Source organism: Arvicanthis niloticus, chromosome 12 (assembly GCF_011762505.2).
Source record: "Arvicanthis niloticus isolate mArvNil1 chromosome 12, mArvNil1.pat.X, whole genome shotgun sequence".
In the NCBI taxonomy this organism is placed as follows: Eukaryota; Metazoa; Chordata; class Mammalia; order Rodentia; family Muridae; genus Arvicanthis; species Arvicanthis niloticus.
Genome location: NC_047669.1, coordinates 77,309,485 through 77,332,675, shown reverse-complemented (window position 1 = coordinate 77,332,675; position 23,191 = coordinate 77,309,485). Strand labels below are relative to the sequence as shown.

Here is a 23,191-nt window from a genome sequence, read left to right as displayed (position 1 = left end):
TTTTGTCTGATATGTGTGACTATGTTCATGTGTGTATGAGTACTGGCATTTAAATACCATAGCATACATGTGGAGGTCAGAGAACACTTATGTGTGAGTCCTTCCCCTTGTCTGAGTCAGGATCTTGTTCATTGCTGGGTTTCAATATGTTGTTGGCTCAAAATAACCGTCAAAATAGCAGTCTGCCATCTCCTGTCCTTCACGGTTTTTTTAAGAGCCAGGATCTTACTGTGTAGCCCTGGCTGGTCTAAAACTCACTTTGTAGACCGGGCTGGTCTAGAACTCAGAGGCCCGCTGCTTTTGCTGCTTGTCTCTGCCTTCTGAGTGCTGGAATTAAAGGTGTATGTGACCACACCCAACCCATCTTTTAAAAATATTTTTATCACATTTAGGTATTCGTGTGTGTGCATGGAGCCATCTAGGAGAGGCAAATACTAACAAGTGACTTTCCTGGAGGTGACACATCATTTCCCATGAATGCAATGGATAAATTCTAAAATTGCAAGGCTTTTAGAGAGTTCATCTCAGAACTAATTCTTGTTATTATGTGTTTCCTGTTATTATTAAATAACGTAATGATCCTCGGGCATTAGCCTACCCTATTGGGCAGGATTTTCTGCAGATCAATGAAGATTTACTGTCTGGTAGTAATGCTATGTAGACAAATAGATGATTTTTTAATTTCTAGACGATTCTATAGAATTCCTAAATGTTTACAAACTACACAGGCAGTTTCATGCCCTCTAAGTGTGAAGGCTGTAATTAGGGCTCTGTAAACCTTCATGTATCACAAACTAATTGCACTAGGATAGAAAGCAAACATGAAACAGATTTACAATCAGGATAAACATTTTTTTTCTGGGCTGGCTGTGAAACCATTATCTAATAACCAAAGGTCATAAAACTAGGTATGGAAAATTTATTGTAAGTGCAAGGGCAAAAAATAAAATATTGTCTGGATTTATCTATACAAAACTTCCCAATACTAATGAGACACTGGGCAGATGATTTGCCTCTTGACAAAACCGTACTAACTTAGACATAAGAATTATTGATTCAGCCGGGCAGTGGTGGCGCACACCTTTAGTCCCAGCACTTGGGAGGCAGAGGCAGGTGGATTTCTGAGTTTGAGGCCAGCCTGGTCTATAGAGTGAGTTTCAGGACAGCCAGGGCTACACAGAGAAACCCTGTCTCCAACCTCCCCTATCGACGCCCCCCCCCCCAAAAAAAATTATTGATTCAAACTCTTAACCTGTGAATCGAGTGACAGATGTTTCCATAGATAACTAGTCTTAATGGAAATATATATAAACATCTCTGTTGTTACTTTTTATTCAGTTTATGATTTGAATTTATGTTTGAACTTGTGAACTTTTGAAAAAAGATGCTTGGAATACATGTGATCATGTATCCTGAGAAAATATAAGAACTGAGACAATACACAGACAGGTTTTTTCTTAATGACTGGAGAGAGACAGGTTTTTTTTTTTTTAAACAACAATTGAAAGTAGTTCCCCCTTTTCCCTTAGTAATAGAGATTAGAGTCTCTTTTCAAAGTGAATTTTTTCTTTCTGTAAGCATAGCTTTCTATAGCTGACAAGGAATTAGTGGACTCTCAGCTTTCAGCAGGCTGGGTTGTGAATTGTGAAGGACCTGCAGGGAAAAGAACAAAGAACTTCTTAATCCCCTGATGTTTAACAATTGGGCGGTAATCAACAGAGGCCTGCAGCTTCTGGCCCCAGAATAACTTAGAGTCAAGAAAGGTAAGCATTATTTAATAGAAAGCAACGTTTACTTTTGAAAAACTAATCCTCACTTCCCCCACCCCCAATGCTTCCCCACTTCAGCTATCCAGAGAGAACTAGTACTTGGGCAGGCTCCTGGCATGTGTGTCCATGTTTATGGCCATGTGTGTACCATGGTGTACATGTGGCGGTCAGAGGACAACCAGGCCCGGAATCCCCATTTTCCAAACCAGGACATTAAAGCTCAAGGAAATTATGTCCAAGTGCCACGCTTCCAGCATGGCATGAATCAGTCTCACTGTGTGGTCACTGCTGCTTTGTTTTTGTGTGTGGGTCTGGCTGGTAGATGAGCCTTTGCCAAGGCTTTCCTGACCCCTAAGGGACATGGCAGCAGATGATAGGGACACCTGTGTGCATACAAAGACACCATGGCTGATGACCTATGAATGTCACGGTTCTGAGAGTCCAGAACTCAGTTTGAAGTTGACCAGTCAAATGCTGTTGACTGATTCAGTCTTCAAACTTCTGTGTTCTGTCACAGATCCTGTGTATTCTATGGTATTCCTATGTATTTGACTCTCCAGACATATGGTCTTGCCTGAATTCAGTGGTTTCCAGAATTGGTTTTCTGCTGTGCTAACTTCTAGCCTGTGGTACGAGGCTCTGCCAAGCTGGTTCAAAGTTCTAGCCTCAAGCTATCCTAAAAAAGCCATCCTGGAAAGGAAATCTCTAGTCCCTGGTTCAGAAGCAGGTCAGGTCAGGCTGACACTCTTGGCAGATGTTCTGGAAGAGTAAGAAAAGCTCAAAGTCAGAGAGATGGCAGCAGAATTGCATGTTAATGATAAAGTGGCCTTTGAGGAGCTCAGCCTGCCTGACAGTTTGTAGAGGCCTTGCCAGAAGTTTCTGTAGCGCCATTGAGGCGGGCCCAAGGTATGTAGTATCTACCCACCATAGCAAGATAGAATCCAGTGGCTTCAATTGCTAAATCTGCCTGGCACATTTGACAACACTGTGGGCCTACATGGTCAGGAAGAACTGTTCTCTGGTGGGCTGGCAGCCAGGCTGGTTTCTGGACTGGCCCAGCAGAGGTTGGATTTCTACTTTAGGTTTCAGAATACCTCTGGTCAGGAGACATAAGCCTGGGTGAAGTCCTGAGCAGGCTTCTGGCTCATTCTGTCTATCATGCACCAACACCAGGTACTGTGCCTGAGCTAGTTCTGGCAGGACCATGGTCCAGGTGAAGCATGACACACCTCTGTGTTCTCTTATAGGCCGGGCATGTCTGGGTGCTGAGTTTTCTCACAGTGGACTGCCTTAGCAAGTGTTCTGAAGTGGAATGTCTCCATGTTGTCAAATGTGGGGCTTTAACATTATCGACAAACAACCTACTGCTTATGTGGCCATGCAGCTGCCAGATGCTGCCCAGGTCTAGAGAACACTCAGAAATTTTGATGCATGTTCTCCAGGCTGAAAAGGCTGGGTGTAAGACACATGTCTGTCTAAGCTCTTCATAGTGACACATGAGATTATGCATTTATCTATCTTGATAACAGTGAGACTGATACAGAAAGTGTCTGAAACAAAACAAATGGAAGTCTTTCCATGGAGATAAAATAACGTACATCTGAATGCTCCAAGGGCACGAGAGGTTCCATCTCTCTCCACAGGACTTTGTGGTGTATCAGCCAACACATTCTCTTCTCCCGCTCTAGAAACCTCAACTGGCTTGCCCTGATGCTTCTCTTTGATGTTACTGTGCTCTCCTCCTGCATTCCCGAAAGCCCAGTTCTCCCAGGTACAGGAAAGGGTCTCCAGCCTTTACTTTTAAGATCTTTAATGTTGACCCTGCCCTCAATAGGTCTCAGTAGCGGGGCCTACTGAGATCAGGCCCCTACTCTGAGTCTAGACTGTATGAAATGGTGTATTTTAGGCTGTGCCTTGACCCAGGAGACCCCATTTTGAGGGAGGATGATGACTTCAGTCCCTGGATGGACAACCTACAAACTGCACCATCTCCAGGCACCACTCATGCATCCTGGACTGATAAATGATTTATTCCTGGGAATAGAAACAGGTGTATTGGGGTGAGATAAGACTGTAGAGGCATGTGCGGTATATAAAAATTATATCAAGAAAATCAGGCTCAAGAATTTATTAGACATGACATAGAGAAAAAAAGAGTGTAACTCCCTTGACTGGACCCCATACAAAGATGGACATATAACACTAGGATGGCACAACCTCACCGACCTGACACCCAGTGTCATAGTTGAATATGCTTGGCTTAGGGAGTGGCACTATTAGTAGGTATGGCTTTGTTGGAGGAAGTGTGTCACTGTGGGTGTGGGCTTTAATACCCTTATCCTAGCTGCCTGGAAGTCAGTATTCTGCTAGCAACCTTCAGATGAAGATACCGAACTCTCAGGTACTTCATTCATGCCTGCCTGGATGCTGCCATGTTCTGCTTTGATGATAATGGACTGAACCTCTGAACCTGTAAGCCAGCCCCAATTAAATGTTCTTATGAGTTGCCTTGGTCATGGAGTCTGTTCACAGCTGTAAAACCCTAACTAAGACACCCAGCATGTGTCAGGGATAGACAGACAGGAAACTCCTGACTCTCCTTGGAGCTTCACCTCAGATCTGACTTCAGCTGTAGCATGCCTGACTTCCTGGATGTCCAGTTTGCCTGTCTGGACCTGGACCTGTCTTTTTCTCAGACCCATGCTTGGCTTTTTACCTCACAGCTGGCCCTGCAGCTCCTGCAGCAGCTCCCTCCCAGCACTGGTTTGGATCATCTTACCAATATAGACTCTCAGCCCACTTCTAAAATGTTTGAACCCCGCTACAGCCTCTAGCTGATGCTCATCCTGTAAGCCACACACATGCATGTAGATATATTTATGAGTTTTACATACTATTTTGACTGATGCTATGAGGAATAATAAAACCTGCATCCACCTCAGCAAACTTACTGGGGGAGGTGGATATCTGGCAATTCAGTATCATTGAAATAATTGAAACTGCTGAATCTTATGCGTTTCTGTGTTAGTTTGGGTTCTGTTGCCATGATAAGCAACCATGACCAAAAGCAAATGGGGAGAGGAAACGACTTGGCTTGCACTTCCAGTCCATCTCAGGAGGACACCAAGGTAGGAGCTCAAGGTGTGAGTTTGAAGCAGAGGCCATGGAGGAATGATACTTGTTGCCTCACAGCCCCTGGCTTGCTCAGCTACCTTCTTGTCCAGCCCAGGCCCACCTGCCTAGGGATGGCATGGCCCATAGTGGACTGGGCCTTCCTACTTCAAGTAGCAGTTAAGAGAATGCTTCACAGGCATGGCCACAGGCCAAACGGATGGAGGCAGTTCTTCAGCCAAGATTCCTTCTTCCGTGGTAACTCTAAGGCTGCTAGCTAAAGCTAACTTATCAATTTGACTCACAAACACATCCTGTAATAACCCACACATAACGCCTCCACACTTGTTTTTCCCAAAGATCTCAGATGAAACACAATTCAATTTTAAAAGACTCATTTATTCAATAAATTCTGGCATTGTGGAAAAACACAAACACGTTTACAGTTCCTGAAACAGTGTATTCATAACACACCTAATGGGAACTGTAAAAAAAAAAAAACCACTCTAATCCCTTCTTCAGTGTGTATGTTTTAGCTCTCATTTTGGTTGTGTATTCAGGCATAATCATCATTTTGAATTTTTTTAAAAAGGTTTTTGTGCTTGTGGTATATGTACATGTTTGTGTGGGTGTGTGCATATACAGGCATCACTTGGGGTGGGCTTAGAGGTTTTAAAAGCGACATGCCCAGTCTGTTCCTTTCTACCTCAAGCTGACAGAAACAATATAAACAATCAGCTATTTCTCCAGCACCCGGCCTCCTGTGTGCTGCCAAGCTCCCAGCCATAATGGTCATGAATTAACCTTCTAAAACCCAGTAAACTCTTCTGTAAGTTTCCTTGGACATGGTGTCTATTCACAGCAATAGAGCCGTTGCTAGGATACAAGTTGGTGCCAGGAGTTGGGTATCACTGTGATGGGCCTGACCACGCTGTTCGTTGGAGGAATGTGGGCTTGGAACGTTGGATTGAGAAAGCAGTTGAATGCTGTAAGTAAGGCTTAATGGTCCATCCTAGTTAGACCTAGGAAGATGGTTGTACTGAAAGCCATGTGGACTATGGAGGCCCAGTTCACGTTTTTTTTCAGAGGGGAACGATACTGGCAATGGAGCTTCAGACCATTCCTGTGGTGTTTTGGCAAAGAATGTGGCTACCTTCTGTCTTTGTCCAAAATGTCTGCCTAAGGCTAAATGAAAGAGTTTGGGATTAATATCACCTCCTCTTTCCAACAAGGCCCCTCCTACCACCATATACATGATTTTCTTTTAATTTTCAGTGATCATGACCTCATGCCTGGGTGCTTTGGGTCTCAGAAGGACAATTCTTGGGATGCAGCCACCGCACTTGGGTCACAGCTGTTGATCTCTTCACAACCGATAAGGCATTTACTTTTTTAACCCTCCCATTTGGGTAGGGAACTGACTAGGACTACCGGGCTTTGTAGCTCTGCTGCAACTACCAAACTGGCCAGGAATTCATTACAAAACCTGAGGGCTGGAGCTCAGTCTTCTGACGACCTGCCTGTGGCGACAAGACCTCCGCAGAGTCCCTGCAAGTAGGTGGTGGTCCAAGCCCCTCGTAGGCTCTGCTAGGCAGGGTCACACTCTTATTTTGAATCTCCTAACCTCAGTGTGACTGGTTTTGAAGACAAGATATGATTGAATTAAGGTCCAATGAGGCCAGATCAGTGGGCCCTCGCTACGGTGGGACAGGTTTTTCTAAGAAGAGCAAGATACTTCAGACCTCTCCACACACAGAGGAAAAGACTCTTGGGACATGGAGACAGCGCCACCTGCATGTTGAGACAGGCCTCATTAGAAGCTAACCTTGCCTATACCTGGGCCTTGATGAGTGTCTTCTGTGCCAAGACAATATTTTACATGTTTCTTCCTTTTGTAGTGCTAAATAGTCTACATTAAGTCATGTCTCTAGCATTGCTTGTTCTTAGTTCTCCAGTGTCTCGTATTCTATCTAAGCAACCAGAGCAGACCAAGACCAAGATGTCAGATGATGAAGAACAAACTCGGGTACCTTAGAGCTGGCCTCGAGGGCCACTCCTCACCACCTCTCAGCCTGTCCTCTTCCTAGCAAGACCCAGACATTCTGGGGTAGAGGGCTGGGTGGGACCAAGCTGGACCAGTTCAAGCTAATCTGCACGTTGAACTTCTTGTGACAAGGATATTGGAACACTGGGCCAATCAGTGGGAAACCGGAGGCTTTTGTTCAGTGGTTGAGGAATGAAAGATTCTCTAGGCTCTTCTCTGTCGTGATTAGTCTTTTTTTGTTGTTGTTTTTTGTTTTTTGTTTTTTGAGACAGGGTTTCTCTGTGGAGCCCTGGCTGTCCTGGAACTCATTCTGTAGACCAGGCTGGCCTCGAACTCAGAAATCCACCTGCCTCTGCCTCCCAAGTGCTGGGATTAAAGGCGTGCACCACCACTGTCCAGCATGATTAATCTTTATAATCAGTCTGATACAGTTAGATTGTGTGGGAACATATCTCAGGCTGTGTCTGTGAGGTTATTTCAGAATGCTTTAACCAAAGAGGGAAGATCTACCCTGCATGTGGCTGGAACTATCCCATGAGGGAGGTCTGCAGCTGAATGCAAGAGCACCAGGCTGTGCTGGCTACTCTTATGTCACCTTGACTCAATGTACTACAATGTGGAAGTGTAAGCCAAATAAACCCTTTCCTCCCCAACTTTCTTTTTGATCATGGTGTTTTATCACAGCAATGGTAACCCAAACTAAGACAAATATTCATCTTCTCTGCTTCCTGACTGAAGATGCAACATGATCAGCTGCTTCTTGCTCTGTTGCCGTGGTTTCTCCAACATGATGGACTGGATCAAGCCATTAGCCTGGACCAAGCCATTAGTCTGGACCAAGCCATCCGCCAAAAATTAATATTTCCTTCCTTAAATAGCTTTACTCAGGCATTTTGTCAAATCGATGAGTGAGGATATCTGGATGATGGGCATGCCTGACAGGCCCCCACTGCCACGGGGCTGGAGGCCACAGGGACTGTGACCCGAGACACCACAGAGCTCCGAGTAGTCTCGGAGATGGGAGTGCTTGCTTAAGCTGCGCGTCATTCTCCAGTTACCTGATGACAAATCCTGTTCACTTGTCTGAGAATCCTCATTTCTTGTGATCTGTTATTAAAACATCCTGCCGGGAACCCTCCATGGTCTTCCAAGCAGCAGTCAGAGCTGGTTTCCCATAGTACAAAGCTGACTTACCCACTATATGGCCTGAGCCCTTTGGCAGGTTTCTGTTCAGCACAGCATCAGAACTGAGATCTTTAGTCCAGAGGGGCTGGCACTGTGAGAAAGTCATGAGCTTTCCCTCAGCAGAAAACAAGCATGAATGAACCTCACTTCTTTAAGACAGTCTTCTCAAGCCAATGAAAAAATGATGGATGGTAAGGTAACAGCTTTGAAGAATGAGCTATCTTGCCTGTGGTGGGTGCCTGTGTTGTTTTAAGTGACCTAGTGGGAGGCACCATGGGACACTCAAGAAGAAAATATATTTTGTTTTCAACTTGGTTCTTTTTTAAAAAAGGATTGATTTATTTATGTATTTTATGTACATGAGTGCCCTGTCTGCACGTGTGTCTTCATGCCAGAAGAAGGCATCAGATCCCATTACAGATGGTTGTGAGCAGCCATGTGGTTATTGGGAATAGAACTCAGGACCTCTAGAAGAACAGCCAGTGCTTTTAACCACTGAGCCATCTCTCCAGCCCTTTACCCTGGTTCTTGATGCAACTCTTAAGTCTCTCGAAACACCCTAGAGGTGTTTTTTTTTTCTTTCTGAAGGGCCTCTTGGTAGATTTTTAGGAAGCTTCAGGGTGGGGGGTCCAGCATCAGGAAGACCAAGCCAGGACTGGATGTTTGTAACTCCAGCTTATCTCCATCCTTCAGGGACGAGAGAGAGGTAGGTATTGAGCTAATAATCTGACATGCCCTCTTGAAGCCTCCATACGAGCATTCAAGCTGTGCTGCTTGAAGATGTAAGTGGGTGAGCAGGGAGGTACTGGGAGGTGCACCTCTTTCCATTCCTCACCTTTGGCAGTTCTTCAGTGTGGCACATCTTGAGCTGTATCCTCTATTATCAAATGGGAAAGAAACAAATGTTTTCTTAAATTTTGTAAGCTGCTATAATAATTTATCTAACCCAAGAAAGGCATGTTAGGAACCACCTGATTTACAGTGAGGTGGCCAGAAATACAGGAGTTCTGGTCTTGTGGTTGAAGTAGGGGTCTGTACCCCTAAGCCTGCCAGTCACAGGACTGAACAAACTATTGGATGTACAATTGGTGTCCACCAAGAAGGGGAGAATTCCTTGGTGTGGGGAAGACATCCTCAGGCTCGCTATGAGCAAGGCTTGGGACTCAAGAAGATGGACACGCTGTCCCGTTGGGTCGTCTCACCTTACTCACTAGTGGAGCTACCAGGTGAACATGGCAGACTGATTTCAGGGGAAACCACCAAACAGTAAGCATAAAAGAAGATTTTTTAAAGATTTGTTTTTTAATTTATGTGTGCCTGTGTGTGTAGGCGCCTACAGCGGCCAGAAGAGGGTGTTGGATCCCCTGGAGCTAGAGTGATAGGAGTTCTGGTAAGCAAACCTGGAGGAACAACAGGTGCTCTCAATTGTGGAGCCTAACCCCCCACCCCAGAGCAGCTTGTTTAAGGAGGGACTGTGGGGGAAAGCTCCAGAGAGCACCAGGGAAAGGCTGGAAGTGGTCTCTGCAGGTAGCAGCTCTCTGCTCAACAAATGTTAAATGGATGGTTGTTTCCCTACATTATGTAAGCTGTTATAGTAAGTTACCTAGCCCAACAAAGGCATGGTAGGAACCACGAGTTATAGTGGTATACAAGCCCATGCATCTTGTAAACAGCATGCAGTATGATTTCAAAGATTGAATCTTTGCCCTTTTAAACATAAGGATTTATTTGTTTTATTTATGAGTATGTGTGTTCTGTCTGTGGCTGAACATGTACTCACGAGTACAGGTGCCCATGGAGTCCAGAGGAAGATGTTCCTCCTTGGTTGTTAGCCATTCCAAACAGGTGCTGTGAACTTGACTTGGGTCCTCAGGAAGAGCAGTGTATGATCTTCTTATTTTCTTTTATTTTTCTGAGACAGCGCCTCAGTATGTGTCTCAGCTGGTCTGGAACTTGCTACATAAGCCAGGCTGGCCTGAAACCTACAGAGATCCACCTCTGCTTCTCAAGGTTTGGGATTGAAGGTGTGTGCCAAGTCCAGCCTCGTGCATCCTCTTACCCGCTGAGCCATCTCTCCAGCCTGGATCTTCACCTTCTAAGTAAGAGATGTGGTTCATTTGTCTTCCTTCACTCAAGTCATGCTGCACTGGGGAAGCCACACTAGGAAAACTAGATGCTCTTCTGTCTTTCCTGAATATATCGTCAGCCTGTCACCTAAAAAGACAAGGACCACAGCTTGGTAATATTCTGAAGTCAAAAGTCCAGAGTGGTTTTCAATGCAGTTTCCAGGCTACGGCAACGACTCTTTCATTGTCTTTCTCAAGGTAAACTCCTGGCTTGGTGATATGAGGCTTGAAGGCATCTGAAGTCAGCCTGCTAGCTGGCCTACGGCATCCCAAACAGCTTTGGATCCAGGCTGAAAGGCAATCTCCATCGATATAAATTCTCAGAGATCTTAGAGAACCCGATTGGACACAGGTCACACTATCTTCTGTTAGTGTCTTATCTTGTTTAATGCAGTCTGTCAGCACAAGGAGGCTTCCACAGAGCCACCTCTGGAGGATCAAAACATTGACATCGAGCAGTCACACAGCTTATCAAAACTCAAAGAGAGAGAATCTCTAATCTCTTTTCCTTTCTCAGAGACAGTGGTCCAGAAACTCTGCTGGGTATTAGAACCATCTGGGGAACTTTCAAATGCTTAGTGCCCAACCCAAATGCCATATAACCTCAGTCGACTTCTGGAGATGTGATCCAGTATTTCTTCAACCCTCTGGTAAAGCCAACATGTGGCCAAGTTTGAAAATCCATCATGTTAGAGAACTCAAATCTCAGCTTGGACCAAGGGCTCACACACCAGCTAGCACACTGCAAGTGTCTGGCTGAGTCTGAGGACACTTTAATGTGTATCATGTGGAGATCTCCATAAACTGAAGGTTCAAACTGTATATCAGAAGAGGGGCTGTGAAACTCACAAGGTGACAGTTGTTGCCCGTGCAAAGACCTCAGGTATGTAGCCAGAGGCTAACCCCACGAGCCCCACATATGGCATATAATAGGAGATTCATTGCCATTGGTTTGGGTAGTATTTGGTGAAGGTGAGGATTCAGGCCAAGAATGACACGTCCTAAACTGAGTTATGTATCAACTTCTACATACAGTTTTTAGAATCCCTGAAAATGCTCTGAGGAGCTGTCTCTTGTTACTACAGAACAAATCCATCAGGTGGGTTTTCCAGGCTGGAAGGAATTTACACTTGAAGTCCCCTGGACATTGCCACGCTCCGGCTGCTGGGGCTGCTGTGAATGCTGTTAGGGAGTGAAGCTGTCGGCGCGTCAGCAGCCCGAGTTTTCTTAGGTGCTACTGTGAACTCTGGTGAATATTTGATGACAGTGTTTTTAAATCAAACTGTTGCCCACTGAGAAATGATTATTTCATATAAATGTTCCCTCCGGGCACCCAAGAGCGTTAGAACATGCAAAGTAGTTGAGCAAGCTGTATGTTACTGTCAGCCACTAGCCAGCCCTCCCTAACCTACTGAAATGATGAGTGAAAATCGGCACAAGGTGAAGATCGGTCACAAGGGGGCAGTATTGCTCAACAAAGGTTTTTTTTTTTTTAATTTATTTATTTATTATTATTATTATTTTTAGGGTTTGGCTAACCTGGGTCTATAACCTATCTTCCCTAAATAGCCAACTGTATTAATACTAGATTCTTCTACAACCACCCATAAGCAATTAAAAACACAGCACCTATATACACTAGACCTTTAGTCTGAGGGCTGGTGAGATGGCTCAGGGGTTAAGGGTTCTTGCTGCAAAAGTTGACCACCTGAGTTTGATCCCAGGAACTTATGTGGTAGGGAAAGAGGACAGAGCCTGGAAAGTTACTCTCTGACCTTTGCATACATACATGGCATGCACATTCCCAGAAAGAAAGGAAGAGAGAGAGAGACAGGAGAGAGAGAGAGAGAGAGAGAGAGAGAGAGAGAGAGAGAGAGAGAGAGAGAAACACACATTAAAAAATGTTGACTTGAAAAAACAGAAAGCTGTTCCCACTCCTCCACTCCTCCACCCGCCCCCACCCTGGCTTTTTCTCATAGTTTTTATGAGGCCCCAGATAGTTGTTACCGCAGATAGGAGAGTAATCTTTTCTTGGAAAAAGCAAACTCTGTTAGCAGCCGTGGCAAGCAGACGATGTTGCTCTCTGAGCATCATTGCTCTGTGGGGGCATGTGGGGTTGCGGCCTCAGTTTCTCCTGTTAGAGGGACCACAGAAGGCTCTCAGGCTATGTGCCCCGGGTGGATTGTTGTGGGGTCTCAGGCTATGTGCCCCAGGTGGATTGCTGTGGGGTCTCAGGCTATGTGCCTCAGGTGGATTGCTGTGTGGTCCCTTTAAGGTCTTTATTCCCAGTCACAGCAACATTGGTCCTCCCTCTCTCCACCGAATGTGGCTGTGAAGGAGGCTTCACTCCCATGTTTATGGCTAAGCCCCTGGCCTGCCTCACTGCCAGGCTCCTGCATCTCCTGCCCAGAAATGACTGTGACTCTGAGCCCTGGGGTTTTTTGAGTCCAGCCTCCACTCTCTCCCCACGAAAGCAATGCTCTGGTTTGTCTCACTTTGTATCCCAGGCACCTCCCAAGAGTACAAAAGTTCCCCAGGGCTGTCAACCAGGGACATTAGTCCTAGGCCCACCGAGGCAGACGTTCTTCACAGCATGGCTGCCATGAGCTGGTCTCTCTCTCTCTCTCTCTCTCTCTCTCTCTCTCTCTCTCTCTCTCTCTCCCTCCCTCTCATGTCCCTTCTTTGGAAGGAGGCCATGAAGTTCCCCTGGGGAGCAGGGAGCTTGGTTCCAGCAGATACTGTATATAGTCTTGATGAAATGCCAGCTGCAAACTGAGGTACCCACCACACACTGAGAGGGGAGGTCAGAGAGCTTTGTGTTTTTGTGGTATTTCCTTTGAAAAAAATGTGGGGAAAATTAATAGATTCTCTGAGGCCCCACAGCGGTCCAGGTAGCCCTTGCTCTGCCTTCTGGGACCCACATGACCATAAGTGACCTTGTTTAGATTTGATAGAAGAAGGCTGGGCCTGAAGAGAAATGATTCCTGTGCAGCTTCAGGTTCACAGGGACACACAGAACTCTTGGATTCTGTTCCTGCATTGGGCCCACCTGGTTCCTAATTCCACAAAAGTCAAGTCTGTCCAAGGCTCCGAGGCGGTGGCAGCAGATGTCAGGACTCAGGTGTCTTGCCAGACCTCTAGCATGAGAAGGACTTGGTAAGTGAAAGGAAGATACAGGAGGGAATGTGCAGGTGAGGAAGTGTTTGGAAGATGCTGTTAGCCATAAAACTCAATACAAACAACCTTTATGTGAGACGGTCTCATTATGCATAACGACAGGTCTGCCTGCCCTGTTGGTGTTGAAGCAGAAGCAGAATCAGCCACATTGGGATAGATAAGAGATTGAGGGTCAGTTTGGGGAGGTAAGAGTACTTGTCACTGAGTGGTTTGGAGGGAAAGGCATCACTGAGTATTCTGATAAGTGGAGAGATGGCTGGCACCTGGGCAGCAGGGAGTAGGTAGAACTTAAAGTGAAGTACCTATCACAAATTGTTAGCTGTCCTTTAATGTCCATTGTTCCATCTTCCACAATCACTGAAACCTCAGTTCTGTGTTGCTTAAGGCTTCCCCTATTCTGCATCCCTTGAATAGGCACCGTGCAGGCTATAGGAAGGGAGGTGTTGTACAGAGTGTAGAATGTATAGTTCCCCCCCTACAGAGTGTGAGATGTATAGTTCCCTCCTACAGAGTACAGAAGGTATAGTTCCCTCCTACAGAGTACAGAAGGTATAGTTCCCTCCTACAGAGTGTGAGATGTATAGTTCCCTCCTACATAGTACAGAAGGTATAGTTCCCTCTTACAGAGTACAGAAGGTATAGTTCCCTCCTATAGAGTACAGAAGGTATAGTTCCCTCCTACAGAGTACAGAAGGTATAGTTCCCTCCTATAGAGTACAGAAGGTATAGTTCCCTCCTATAGAGTACAGAAGGTATAGTTCCCTCCTATAGAGTACAGAAGGTATAGTTCCCTCCTACAGAGTATGGAAGGTATAGTTCCCTCCTATAGAGTATGGAAGGTATAGTTCCCTCTTACAGAGTACAGAAGGTATAGTTCCCTCCTACAGAGTATGGAAGGTATAGTTCCCTCCTACAGAGTACAGAAGGTATAGTTCCCTCCTACAGAGTACAGAAGGTATAGTTCCCTCCTACAGAGTATGGGAAGGTATAGTTCCTTCTTACAGAGTACAGAAGGTATAGTTCCCTCCTACAGAGTACAGAAGGTATAGTTCCCTCCTTTAGAGTACAGAAGGTATAGTTCCCTCCTACAGAGTATGGAAGGTATAGTTCCCTCTTACAGCGTAAAAAGGTATAGTTCCCTCCTACAGAATGTGAGATATATAGTTCTCTCCTACAGAGTATGCAAGGTATAGTCCCTCCTTCCTACATCACCAGGTGGGAACCAGTGTCCTAGGACAGGTTTGGCATGATGGGATAGAAGGAAACAGACCCAGAGTTAGGTCAAAGAAATGAAGGCTTTGTAGTCTAACCATATCTGATTTTGGCTTATAGCTTCACGTGTTATTATGAGTCTATATTATAATTAAAAGACTAAGCTTCTAGTACACCCTAAAGCTACTTGCAGCCAAACCAGTGCATTCTTTAGTTAAGCTTGTTCCCTAGTCTGAATCTCCCTGGTGCAAGTCCACCATCCTTTCATACAGGCTTGACGGGGTAGCATTCAGAAATGGACATGTTTGGTCATATTTATCAGCGTGCTTTTGGTGTCTCAGGGAAAGTGGAAGAGGGGAGGGAGAGAGAGAGAAATGGAGACAGAGACAGACAGACAGACAGACAGACAGACACACACACACACACACACACACACACACACACACACACACACACACACGGAGTAACCAGTCACTTTGGGGCTTTGATTTTCAAAAGCATAGCACTTAGTGATGACAGCTGAGAGCAGACCCCTGCCTTCGGAGACAGGTATCAGGGAAATGGAGGGAGTGAGGCCACCTTGGCTTAGATAGAGGCTTCTCAGTTTTCTTGTCTCCTTCCAGGATGAACCTCACAAGTCCTTGGGAGCTGGCTCACAACTTGGGAAAAACACTTCTTCCCCTTAAAAAAGTCACTGGTCTGCAAAATTGTGAATGCATAGTTTTCAAGCCAGTCAGAAGCAACAGTTTGTACAAACTGTGCAGGTGGTGAAGAAACTGTTCTGAAACATGGGCTGCAGAGGCTTAATAATGGGTGATCCTAGACAAGACAAGGCTCACGCTAGGTGTGAGTAGAGGCCTCGGAGGAATCAGTCGGATTCCGTTTTGTATACACCATATTCACTCAGAGGTCCACTGCACGTGTGAATGGGTGTCAATGCTAGGCTTGAGCCAAGCACCGACGTGGCTGGTTCCAGAGAATTTGCCTGTATGAAGAGGCATAGGTTACTAGAACCGTAGGTGGCCATGTTTGAAAGGCTCAACACTGGTCATGTGATGAACACTAGTGTAAGATGCCATGATCACAAATATGGAAATAAAACACAGAGACCATTACAGTGTTGGTTATGGTGTCCAGGGTAATATCTCCAGCAGCCCCAGCTTTACACAGCGCTGTGCTTCGTGTGGATTGCCCTGACTGTGAGCTGAAGGAAGAGGGTGGTGTGGGTATCGTGGGGACTTGCCAATGATTGGCCTTCCCCACTGTGGTTGAGGTGGCTGCAAGTGAACTGATATTGTTGGCACAACCATAGCTTTCTATTAAAGAGAAACCGGATGGTCAGCATCAGAGTGACCCTGGAGTTAACACCTGGGATCACAAAAGTGGTAGTCTGAGTCGGGAAAGCAGCAGACTGGGTACACAGGAACCGTGCTGATGTGGCGCCCCAAAAGCAGTCTCCGTGAAATGTTATTGCTTATCTTTCAGCAGTGCTACGAGGTGCACACGGAAGGGTGGAATAACTTGCTGAAGTCTCACTTCTTCCCCTTAAAAAGTCACCGATTAGCAAAATTGTGAACAAATAGCTTTTAAGCTAGTCAGCAGCAACATAGTTTATATAAACAAATTACCCTGGTGGTGAAGAAAGCATTCTAGGAAATGGGACACACGACCATAATAACGTGATCATCTCAGGAGGCAGCAAGGATGAGGGACTAGCTAATCTAGGACGGGACAGCTCTCTCGTGCCGTGCTGTGAATTATGACAACATAACAAAATAAGAGGTTAAACTGAAATATTGATAAGCCTGACAAAATTAAAAGCTTCTGTATGTCAAAGATACTATTAAGCAAATTTTAAAAACCAACCATGCAATAACCCGTTACATTAAAATACAAAGCCAATCTTCAGCTTAGCAACTTCTGACTGTTAAGAAAAATATCTACAGTACACTGAGGTGGCAGCTGGCAGCTAGCGTCCATTGAAACAAGGTGGTTTGTTTTTGTTTGTTTTGTTTTGAGACGGTTTCTCTGTGTAGCCCTGGCTCTCCTGAAACTTGCTTTGTAGACCAGGCTGGTCTTGAACTCACAGAGATATGCCTGCTTCTGCCTTCTGAGTGCTGAAGATTAATGGCACACACCTCCACCACCATGCTGCAATCCTATAGCTGAGGTGGACCTTCTGTGGCCTCTGTAAGCTCCACACCCTCGGGAGCCATCTCTCCTCTCCTTCGGTGTTTGGGGTGGTGGACTTACTTGAACCCTGTGGCATCTAGGAAAGGTGGATGTGCAGAGGGACTTCCCCTCCCCACTTGATTAGCACTTGTGCTGTATCTCAGAGTGACCGTGGTTCTTACAAACGGAAGGATAATCTTGAGGTGACCACGTCTCTGGGCACCTTTTTCCCAAGGATACATGCTCCCCTCAAGCCTCTGGGTTTCATGTTAATGGTTATCAGGACCTTTTAACTTTTCTGTTTAGCATTACAACTTACGTGGTATCTGTAATCAGTGTCTGTTTTGTTGATATGGTGCTAGGCATAGAATCAGGGTCTCTGTGTGTTCTAGTCAAACACTCTACTCCCTAGGTTCCCCTCCAGTCACCTCAGACTTTTAATGAAATAGAGTCTTCCTAAACTGACCAGGCTGTCCAGTTTGTCCTCCTGCCTCAGCTTTCCTAAGTCACTGTTTTAGTTTTATTTTATGTGTTTGTTTTTGTTTGTTTTGAGACAGGGTCTCACTCTGTAGTCCTACCTGGCCTGGAACTCACAGAGATCCACCTACCTTTGCCCCCTGAGGGCTGGGGTCAAGGATGTACACTATCATGTCCTGCTCTAGTTTTTTTTTTTTAAGACTTATTTTAAAAATTTTAAATTATGTATGCGTGTTGGAATGTGCACATACGTGAGTGCAGTGCCCATGAAGGCCAGAAGAGGGCATTGGATCTCTTGGATCTGGACTTCGAGGCAGTTGTGAGCCTCCGGAAGGAGATGGAGTGAAACTTGTTTTCTCAGCAAGAACAGTGGACTCTCAAGAGAGATTGTTGAGCCATCTCTTTAGCCCTGCCCAGTTTTTAAAATTAACTATGTTTGGATGTTAATATTGTAATTGATTTGGGGCATCACAAAAGTGTTTACGCAAGATGAGGAACGTAACGCATGCGCATTTTGACGAATGCTGCGTCTCTTTTCTTTTTTATTCTAGGACTTCCGTTATTTCCTGAGATACAGTAATGTTGAGATTAGGCTAATTAATATCCCTATGATGGCTTCTAAGTAAAGCCACCAAGTAACGGGATCATATGAATCGTATTTAAGTTAAAAGCCAGACTATGAACCGTAAAGAGGAAGGCAGGTCAAAGGCTGGAGAAAAATGAAAATCTGGCCTCTTGTGCCAGTTTGAGAAATTGTGAATGATGAGCTCAGACTAGGGGCTGGAGGGGACACTGAGGCACATGGTCCTTTTGACTAAGAGCTTTACTGGGGGAGTTATGAATGCCACAGAAAGACCGTGAGAGCTTAGAGGAGAGCACTAGCCTGTGGGGCAAAGTGGAGGTGTCCTCTTAAAGGTTCAGAGAGGGAGAGAGCTCCCCTGGCAAGTGATGATGGGTAGTCCATAGTATGTGCTTGAAGCCAGAGGCGGGGCAAAGGTGTCTGCCATGGAGATGGAGTACCTGTATCCTCCAATTACTTAGGTACATTTCTTCTGGGGAGGGAGGAATTCAGAATCATAGGCAGACAGTCTCATGAGTACTTGTCAGTTTCCGTTAGCTGTGGGATTCTATATCAGCAATGAGGGTGGAAAGGGGAAGAGGTTGTTGCAGGTGGATGTGATCTGAGCAGCCCGAGCTCATATTTCCAGAAGAAAAGGGAATCCTGGGCTGCCAGAGTGCAGAGCAAAGAGGAAGTTAACGCAGGGACTTCTAGTGGAACCTGAGCTACACTGACCATTCTAAGCGTTCTAGGACCTTCAGGACTCCACTCCGCAATTGTTCGGCATCTGTTATAACCTGGTTACACTTTAAGGCCATTGTGGAGATCTTCTCAGAAGATTCTTTTCAAAACACTACCACCCATCAACAGAGCACTAGTCCTCCAAGGGCTTCTGGGATGGTTTAAATAAGAAAGCCACACCTCCCCACACCCCCCATAGGCTCATATAGTTGAATGTTTAGTCACCAGGGAGTGGAATTCTTTGGTAGGATTAGGAGGTATTAGGGAGAAAGTATGTCATCATGGGTTGGCTTTGAGGCCCATGTCGGGCTCAGATCTCTATCTCTGCCTGTGGATCAGGAAGTAGCTTTCTCCTACTTCTCCAGGGCCTGCCATGTGTGCTGACAGATTCCATGGATACAGATAATGGACCAAGCCTCTGAAATTGTAAGCATGCCCCCATAAAATCTTTCATAAGAGTTGCCTTGGGGGGCTGGAGACATGACTCAGCGGTTAAGAGTACTGACTTCTCTGCCAGAGGTCCTGAGTTCAATTCCCAGCAACCACATGGTGACTCACAATCATCTGTAATGGGATCGGATGCCTTCTTCTGTGTCTGAAGACAGCTACAGTGTACTCATATACATAAAATAAATAAATCTTTTTTTAAAAAAGGAGTTGCCTTGGTCGTGGTGTCTCTTCACAGCAAAAGAACTGTCAATAAGAAGGCTTGAGTGGAAACTGTACAACGAGATGGGTGCCATGATTTTCATGTCTGTTAACAGAACAACCTCCACAGATCACAGGGTCAATGCATACACACGTTGTTATTTAGGGACTATGTCTTGTAGGGTTACAGCTGGTATGTACAGCGACTTTGCTGGAGGGTCCAGGCAATGTATACTGAAACCCCTGGTAAGAATTCTCCATCCTAGATGTCACAAAGAACACTTGTGGTTCATGGAAGGAGGTCAGAATGTCAGCACTAACCGGAGTCGGGGGAATTGATGCCTCAGAGATGACTTTCAGGGGTTGAAGACATCGGTGTAATTGCTGTACAGGAGGAGGAAACGGGGACCTAAGATTAGCCTGAGCCTGAAGCTGTGACTGGAACCCAAGCCAATGCCTCGATTGCAACTGTCTGAAGGATGAGGCTAAACCTTGCCACATCGCAGCCTGTGGAGACTGTGAGGTCAGAAAGGTTGCTGCTCATGCCTGGCACTCTGTTGCTTGTCTCAGCCTTCTCGGGATTTGCTGTGGTCATATGAATAGATCCCAATGGATATATAGTGTGGGTCATCCCAGGACAGGGGTGTTAAAAAAATAGTGTGCCTTCTCCCAGTCACAGATAGGACTTGGAGGTGTCAAGCAGCATGGACACTGCAGGAGAGAGTAGTCTCTTTTAGGACATGGTAAAGAAGCAGGGTGTGGGGAACCTGGACACCTGTCTACATTCACTGTCTTGCTGTAACTAAGCACTCCAATTGGGTAATTCACGGAGGGTAAAGGATTACTTGCTTCACAGTTTTAAGGGCTGGGAGATCCATGACCATGAAGCAGGCACCCTGAAGATCTCATGCTGTATCATCACATGGAGGCATCAGAAAGGGAGAGTGAGCGTGCCACAAATTGCCACTTGTATTACAATGCTACTCCCCAGTGACCATGGAATCGTTTACATATGAGTTGATTGGTCCACTCATGAAGGCAGAATTCTGTTGATCCACTGACTTCCCTCCTGGAGATCTCCCCATGATTGCGTGGGGGACCTAATATCCAACATATGAATTTTGGAGACATACCAAGCTATGGCTCTACCCTAAATGTTAAAAGTTGACTGTGAGAGACTGGTGGGGCAAGTCCATCTGCTGGGCATCTGTGATTGGTGAGTTGACAGCCTTCCATTTTACCTAAAACGCTGAGTCACTGTTGGGTCTTTTTGTTAGAGCATCTGGGCCAACTTCCTTAGGAAGAAAACCACACAGTTCAAGAAGAAAAAAATAATGGAATAGAGAAAATAGAGAAAAGACAAAGGCTAAGTGTCTTAGTTAGGATTTTACTGCTGCGAGCAGCACCATTAATTAACATCTTTTAATTATTTGTGCTTATGCGTGCACATGCACATGTGTGTGAAGGCTTCTCAAGGCTAGATGTTGATGTTCAGTGTCTTACTCACTGGGATCTGGACTCATTGATTCAGTCAGGCTCATTGGCCAAGGAGCCCCAGAAACCCGGGGTCTTAGTTAGGGTTTTACTGCTGTGAACAGATACCATGACCAATGCAACTCTTATAAGGACAACATTTAATTGGGGCTGGTTTACAGGTTCAGAGGTTCAGTCCATTATCATCAAGACAGGAACATGGTAGCATCCAGGCAGGCATGGTGCAGGAGGAGCTGAGAGTTCTACATCTTCATCTGAAGGCTGCTAGGAGAAGACTGACTTTCCAGGCAGCTTGGATGAGGGTCTTAAAGCCCATGCTCACAGTGACACACCCACTCCAACAAGGCCACACCCACTCCAACAAGGTCACACCTACTCCAACAGGGCCACACCCTCTAATAGTGCCACTCCCTGGGCTGAGCATATACAAACCATCACACTATAAGGGCCCCTGTGAGCAGACATGACAGTACCTAAAGAACAGATAAGTGTTCTGACCTAATCTTTTTGTTTTTAAAGATGAACTTATTTTTACATGTATGAGTGTTTGCCTGCATATATGTCTGTGCACCGCTGTGTGCTCAATGCCTGCAGCCAGGAAAAGGTGCTGGATCCCCGGAACTGGAGTTACAGATGGTTGCAGGCCACCATGTGGATGCTGGGACTTGAACCTGAGTCATCTGTGAGAGCAGCCAGTGCTCCAAGCCATGTTTCCAGCTCCATTCTATGCTGTTCTCACCAGAATCAGGATCCGTCCTCTCTGGGCTGTGCCTTCACCTGTCTGATCTGCACTGGCATAAGGAAACTTACTTTCCAGTGCTGAGAATGGAACTCAGAGCATTGCTTTTGCAGGGAAAGTGCTGTGTAACATCTTACTGGGTAGCCCAGGCTAGCCTCGAACTTTTCCTCTTCCTGGCTCAGCCTCAAAAGGCCTGGGATTATAGGCATGAACCCCAGAGCCTGGCTGAAACATTCACTCTTACACTCTGTTGTTAGGGATACAAATCCTGTGTAACTTGTGAAATGTACACATGGTATACACTAACTATTAGATGTATAACAATGTACACTGTCTTCTTAGCCTGGACAAGCATGCTATAGGATTCCTTACTTTTGAGTATATTTGTGGTGGTTTGTATGAGAGTGGTCCCAGAGGCTCATATATTTGAATTCTTGGTTCCCGGTTGGTAAAACTATTTAGGAAGGATTAAGAGATATAGCCTTAAATACAGAGGCGGATGCTCAAAGCCAACCATTGGACTGAGCTCGGGGTCCTGATGAAGGAGTTGGAGAAGGGACTGAAGGAGCTGAGGGGGTTTTCAGCCCAATGGGGAGCAACAGTGTCAACATGTCAGAACCCCCCACCCCAAGTCCCCAGGACTGGACCACCAACCAAAGAGTACACATGGAGGGACCCATTGCTCTGGCCACATATGTGGCAGAGGATGGCCTTGTTGGACATAAGTGGGAGGTGCGGCCCTTGGGCCTGAGGGGTTTTGATGTCCCAGTGTAGGGGAATGCCAGGGTGGGAAGGTGGAAAGGTGGGTGGGTACCCTCATAGAGGCAGGGAAGTGGGGGATGGGACAGGGGGTCCTAAGGGGAGACCTGGAAAGGGGATAACATTTGAAATGTAAATAAAGTGTCCAATAAGAGAAAGAGAGAAAGAAAGAAAGAAAGAAAGAAAGAAAGAAAGAAAGAAAGAGGTATAGCCCTGTTGGAGGAAGTGTGTCGCTGTGGGCAAGTTTTGAGGTTTCAAAAGCCACACTATACCGAGCCCGCTCTGGCTCTAACTGTGCATAAGAGGTAAGCTCTCCGCTACTGCCTGCCCGTCTGCCTGCTGCTGCCACCATGTTCTCAGCCGTGCTTGCTATGAACGAATCCTTTGAAACTTAAGTAAGATCCTGCCTTCATTAGAGTTACTATTGCTGCGATGCAACACCATGACCATGGCAAATCTTATAAAAGAAAACATTTAATTAGGGCTGGCTGACAGTTCAGAGGTTTAGCCTAGTATCGACACGGCAGGAAGCATGGCGGCATGTTGGCAGGTACGGTGCTGCAGAAGCAGCTGAAAGCTCTATATCCAGATCAGCAGGCAGCAGAGAGAGTGATCCACTGATGGGGTCTGACTTGAACTTCTAAGCCTCGAAGCCCATTCCTGCTGACACAGCTCCTCCAATAAGGCCACACCCACTCCAACAAGGCCACGCCACACCAACAAGGCCACACCCACTTCAATAAGGCCACGCCCACACCAACAAGGCCACACTCACTTCAACAAGGCAATACTTCCTAAGACTTTCAAATAATGCCACTCCCCATGAGCTCAAACCTCTATAGCCCCTGGTTAAATGCTTTCTTTTATATACTGCCTTGGTTATGATGCCTCTTCATAGCAGTAGAAAAGTAACTAAGACAATACGTATAGTCACCTCCTCTACCCCGGAAAGCAGCAAATTAACAACTGTTAACCAGT

General features: G+C 45.8%; 1 long non-coding RNA gene across 1 annotated transcript; it reads left to right on the top strand.

Moving 5' to 3' along the window:
• The first annotated feature begins 1,230 nt into the window (after positions 1-1,230).
• Positions 1,231-19,229, top strand: LOC143444110 (uncharacterized). The gene is made up of 2 exons (XR_013113677.1): positions 1,231-11,118; positions 18,939-19,229. It is a non-coding gene; the product is annotated as an uncharacterized LOC143444110 (long non-coding RNA).
• Positions 19,230-23,191: the final 3,962 nt, after the last annotated feature.